The following is a 6422-nucleotide window of genomic DNA, read 5'->3' on the forward strand; positions in this document are numbered from 1 at the left end:
GCCGCTTTAGTACATTTCTCAGATCACAGCTGAAATTCTCAAAACTATGTTTAACCTTCACATCATCTAGCCACTTGTGCTCATCATTACAGCAATTTGTCGTATTTTAAACAAGTAGAAAATGCTTCGGTACAATTGATTATGTACAGTTGTCTGCTGTTTCCTACATTATCAATTGCTTATGTCATGTTGCTCAAAAAGTACTTGTTCTCTGTTGAATAGTGTAACCCAGTGGTCACCAACCTTTTCAAGCCCAAGATCCCTGACCTCAGCATTGATGAAAAAGGCAAGATCTACCTATAGAGGGACAGGTAGAAAAAGACAGCCCACAGTTCCTTGAGCCCTTTTATTTAGTATTGTAACTGAATTTAACATTTTAATTGTATATGAATTGCATTATTTATTTATTTTTACTTTAAAAATGTTGCAAAAAGACAGACGAACTAAAAACTGCAATTAAAAAAAAAAAAGTCAGATGCAGATGTCACGTCCATTGAGAGGAATGAACACAATACTGTAAATATTGCAGTCAGCAGCACATGAAGCTCCACAGTAAACTGTAAAAACTAAGGAAAATGCTTTGCATCTGAAGGTATTACTTATAGCGAAGTTGGTCATTTACTTGTCCAAATAAAAAAAAATGTACTTGTCCAGGGTTTTTTCTTTTCTTTTCGTTTTTGTGTAAATACAATTTTTTTCTGTATCAATATTCTCATCAGAATTATACCAGCTTTTACATACTTCAGTCTGCATATTTGTGATATTTACTCCATGGCCATTATTTACCTTTATCTTTTTAACCTTATTAAGTGTATGAATCATTCTAAATGTCAATGTCTTATCTTTGGTAAATACATTTAATTATAATATGACACTGTAGGGCTTTTACAAGTCAAATTAATTAATTTACACTGCAAAATTACAACTCTTTTACAAGTCAAATTAATACATTTACACTGCAAAATTACAACTGCAAAAAATTTTATAAGATTAATGTTTCAAATACATTTTTTTATGTACTAATGAGAAATGTTGGAAGAAATTTCATGTTGTCAGTATAACACTGCACTCTGTCAGTGATGTAAACTATGACAGTCATTGAAAATGTACAATACTGGACTTTACGTATATGAATTATATTAATTTTAACATCACAAATTGACACATGAGTGAGTGGAATGAGTTCTTAAACACAAGATCTTAATTTTTTTTTGAGTGTACACAAACACAGCTGGTGCTATGAATAAAGCATTTTATTCATCACTATTATGAGAAATACATGTACATCTGTTTAGTCATTTTTCACAACAAATGATGAGAAAACAAGAAAGAAGAAATAACAAATCGTAATGGGGTGAGGCAACAAACTACATTACCCCAAATGTGGGTGCCTGTAAAATGCCTTCCTTCATATAATCCTCAAAGTCTTCAAATACATGATGCATGGGCAGCCTCAAAACAATGCTACAGGTATTTGCTCCTGGGAATATCTTGGCTGGCTCACTTTCCTGTTGATGCAGAAACTCTAGTGTCGGTTCAACAGGGAAACCCAGTCTAGGGATGGAAGTTGATCCAGAAGCATTAACTGTGTTCAGTTCATTAACACTCACTTATTAATAGTGACTTGTTGCCACCTACTGGCGGTTTTAAGTTCACATTTAAAGTACCTTTTCATTTTTTTTTTTTTTTATTATTTTAAAATATCAGTAGGCTATTCAACATATTAGGATTAAAATATCAAAACATTATTTCCGCATTTGTAACTGCAGGTTAAAGCATTCATGTCCTGCATTAAACAGTGTGTAAATGCATCTAAATGCCTCTTCAGATGCAGCTTCTGTGTTTCCTCTGCACTGCAAAGATACATTGTGTTGTTACTGATTTCATTTGCTTGGTAGCAGCCCAAATGCAAGAATTTGACTCAAAAGATGGTGCACACTTTTAGAAAAAATGGCTTAAAGGTAAAAATGCCCATAAAACCTGTTGGAACTGTGAACTGACCACACAGAATATGAAGAATATAAAAAAATTCAGGAGTCAGCTGTCCACGGTAGTCCTTAAGATATCATTAAAAAAAAAAAATGTATGCATTTGTAACTGCTGGTTAAAGTATTCCATGCCCCTCAGAGCTGCATTAAACAGTGTGTATACATCTAAATGCCACTTCTAATGCCGCTTCTGTGTTTCCTCTGCATTGCAAAGATACATTTTGTTGATACTGATTTCATTTGCTTGGTAACAGCCCAAATGCAAGAATTTGACTCAAAAGATGATGCACACTTTTAGAAAAAATGGCTTAAAAGGTAAAAATGCCCTAAAGGTAAAAATGCCCATAAAAATGGTTGGAAATGATTACTTTCTATCACTGCTGTGAACTGACCACGCAGAATATGAAGAATATAAAAAACTTTAGGAGTCAGCTGTCCACGGCAGTCCTGCAGCGCAACACACTCAGAAAAATATAGTCTGATTATCGTTATTGCTAAAATCCCAGAAAATAGAGATATCATTTTTGTCTATATCGCACACCCTTACATATTTATTCTTCTTTGTTTGTTTGGTACACATAATTCACTGATCATGAAGCTTAAAATAAGCTTATCTTAGAAATAGGTTTTCTCAACGGTAACGATCGAGGACACGACAAAAAAATAGGTGAATCATATTTATATAAGGTTTTATTTATTTATTTATTTATTGATTGATTGATTGATTGATTGATTGATTGATTGATTCATTTATGAATTCATTCATTCATTTTTTATGGAACCTACTGACTGGCTAAATAAATAGCATATTTGTTTCTGTTGAGTATCATATTTGATATATCAGACTCATCATTACTCCAGTCTTCTCTGTCACAATGTAATGTATTGGAGCTTTCATGTATTGTCAATGTCGGAAACAGTTGTGCTGCTTAATATTTTTCTGTGATATTTTTACAGGATTGATTCATGAATCCTGGCAGATTACTATTCAAAGTATAGAAATCCTATCAATTTAACATTATTGCTGAATAAAAGTATTAATTTTCTTTCAAAAAAGAAAGGAAAAAATAAATGAATAATAAAATAAGTGCTGTTCTTTTATTCTTCAAAGAATCCTAATATAATGTTTTAAACGTAAAATAAAGCAAAGAAGAGAGGCGCTTGAAAAACTGAACATTAATCAGGCATAATGTATTTTCTATGTATTTTTCTATTATTTTTCTATTATTTTTCTATTATTTTATTATTATTTTACAGCAACGATCAGATCTAGCAGACGATTGCGTTTGACGGGTTGGCCATCACTGATGTGCTGTAGGCTACATTAATAATGTGACAGATAAAAACACGATAACCCCCAAATGTAAAAGAAAATCAAAAAGGATTTCATAAAACTAAACGACATGAGTATACCTATAAGCAACACAAACTTCACTAAAGGATTCCTTTCAGAGACATTCGTTATTTATATGTTATAGACTTTTTATACTTTTTTTATGTTATCTTTATACTTTTACAAAGGCTGTAATGAAAAAAAATGTCTAAAAAAAAAGTTATATTATTATATATGAATATATTTCTATTTAATACATAATTAATGTATATTGTATGTTAGCCGGGAAAAAGACAGACGAACTAAAAACTGCAATAAAAAAAACCGCAGAAGTCACGTTATAAGTCAGACGCAGATGTCACGTCCATTGAGAGGAATGAATGAGGGGCAAGTAAGTGAGACGAGTGCATGTTGAATGGAAAGCCGTAAAGACAAATACTTCTTTAGACGTTACATGTACAGACGATATAACGCGTGGACGCGTAATTGCGTCTAAACACGTTATTTCGTGTACAGACGTTAATGTTTTGGCCAATGGCAAGGCCGAAGACTTGACAATTTGCATAAAATTAATTAAACATATAATAGTGACATAAATATCTACCTAAGGACATGTCATTAATGAATAACGCATATACATGTGACGTGCCATCGTACGTACCATAGTACGTGGTCGCGTGTCAGCGCTATCTATGGTCGCATGATAATGACGTCGTGTTACGAATGAAGGAGGAGTATAGTATTTCAAAATACAGGCGGCAGAGGAACCATGGTGTTGAGAAATTTTGTGAACAATTGCATGCAAATTTTTCAGGAATGCGCTCACTTGTGTGGAAGAGGATACTTTTCAGTCCATAATTTCAAGGCAAGTCATAAGGTACGCGCTGATGGGCGGCATAGGGCACCGCCCGCCCACGGATTTAAGTAAAGTCACCCTCATTTATATAGCGCAATACAGGTTGTTTCAAAGCAGCTTTACAGCGATATCAGCAAAAATAAATAAATAATGTATTGTCATTGTTCAGCTGTCAGTTCAGTGCTGAATCAGTTATTATTAATTATAATAATTAGTTCAAATTTCATCTATAAAAGTAGGTTGGTTCTTCAGATAGTGATGTCAGCTTAGTTCAGTTTCATACAGCAGCATCAGTACAGTCAGATCAATAATATTGTTGAATGTATAGAGCTTTCAGACACGACTTTACTCTTTCTGTTTTTTTTAATAATAGATTACAGACAATGGTTAGAGGTCTGCAGTGGGCGAGCGGAAGACTCGTTGAATTGGACACTGCGGAAGAAATGATCGCTGTTGTGCAAATTCATAACATTGGACATACCCAGCCATCATCTGATTAGTTCTTGTGATATGAATAAACGTTTTACTTTACTTAATTACAGTACATCTAAATGCATTTAACTTGAAATGTAAAAATGTTGGGGAGACCAAGAGTTTGGTCTTCTATATTTTAGTTTTGGTTAATCATGGGTATCTTTACATTCCTGCGATAGACTGACCATCTGTTCACCCGAGCACATGGATACAAACAAACTTAAAATTGTTCATATTAATTCCAAATCATACCTATGAAATAATTAACAAATTAATCATTAAACGATCACATTAATCATAATCTTATTCATATAATATATTAATTACATGAATACATTAAAAAAAACATCAAGTTTTATTACTGTCCCAATTAACCTTATTCAGCAAAAGTGTGAGAAATTGTTTTGTTTTGCAGAACATGTCCCAAACTGTAGGCAGAATGCAGGGAGAGGAGAAAATAGCAATAGGAGTAATTTCTCAAGATGAAGGGTTTGTATGTAAAACCTGCCTGTGAACAAACACGCCTGCTCTGACCCACACTTACATACACACAAATATAGAAGAATGCATAATGCCCCTGGTTCTCAACCCGCGGCCCGTCACGAATTCAAATGCGGCCCACCATGCTGAACACAATTTAAAAAAATAACTCAGTTTTACAATTCATTTTAGTTTTTACATTAATTTAAAAATGTACTAAACAAATATAAGCTATAATGTTTTTGTTATGTAAAATAATTTTGTTTTTCATATATTATTTTCAGACATGAGCAGACCTGTACTCACGTAATTAACGTTACGCATTTAACGAACACTTACAAGCGCGCACTTTGGCAGAATTCAATTCAAACAGTCATCAGCAGCCATTCGTTCGGTAAAATTGAGCATCAGAATGGACAAATTTGTTATTAAGGGAGAAAAACGAAATGTGGAAAATGCCAGCGAAGGAACACATACAAACATGTACACGTAACGTCAAAAGAAGTATTTGTCTTTACGGCTTTCCATAATGTTGCAACGTCATATTAAATAATCCGTCCGAACGCCATAATGATTGGCTGTTGTCACTATGACGGTCGAGTCAGCGCCAAGCTTCAGAAACGCCCTCCGTCAAGCGTTAAAGCTACGGCCCGCGTGAATGGGGCGTCAGAAGAAGCCAAGTGTTATTTTCTTTTTTCTTTCTGAAGTTTCCAGCTATTTTGTTATGTCTAGATCACGAGAAAACAACTTATGTCAAGTTTATGATAAATCAAGAGGGAAAAAAAGAATGCTGCATGCCTTTAGGACATTCATAAACCAGGGAACAAATGCATTTTTCTCCTGGTGCACAGGCGTACACTTTTAACAAAGTCGACTTGAAGTTGTGCATCTTTGGAAATGGAGCCAATTAAAATGAGAAAATTGCTTAAAAATTGCTACCTCCTCTCTCCAGACCTTTAAGTCTCAACTTAAAACTAATCTATTCACTTTGTTCTCTAAATAACTCATTTACCTTTCTGCTTCTCAATTTCCAGATTCTGTCTGTATGACACATGACCACCTTCTTGACATAATTGATGTTCATCCTATGATTGCATGACCTCTTGTTGTTAATTATCTGTAGTTCTTTGTTGTCAACACTTGTTTGTCTGGTGTATTTTGTTTGCAATTCCTTGTATTATTTTGTTTATCTTGACTAAAATTTGAATTCCTTATCATATGTGCACAATAGCAATGTGTTCATCCTGCCTTGTGTTTTTCATCTAACAGTTGACACATTCAGCATTAATGT

At 33.7% G+C, this 6422-nt stretch overlaps 1 pseudogene; it reads right to left on the reverse strand.

Annotated features, from left to right (window-relative positions):
- Positions 1-243: 243 nt before the first annotated feature.
- LOC107701196 (zinc finger protein 239-like) overlaps positions 244-6422 on the reverse strand; it is a 17233-nt pseudogene continuing 11054 nt past the window's right edge.

Source organism: Sinocyclocheilus anshuiensis, unplaced genomic scaffold (genome assembly GCF_001515605.1).
Source record: "Sinocyclocheilus anshuiensis isolate Anshui unplaced genomic scaffold, SAMN03320099.WGS_v1.1 scaffold2156, whole genome shotgun sequence".
Lineage (NCBI taxonomy): Eukaryota > Metazoa > Chordata > Actinopteri > Cypriniformes > Cyprinidae > Sinocyclocheilus > Sinocyclocheilus anshuiensis.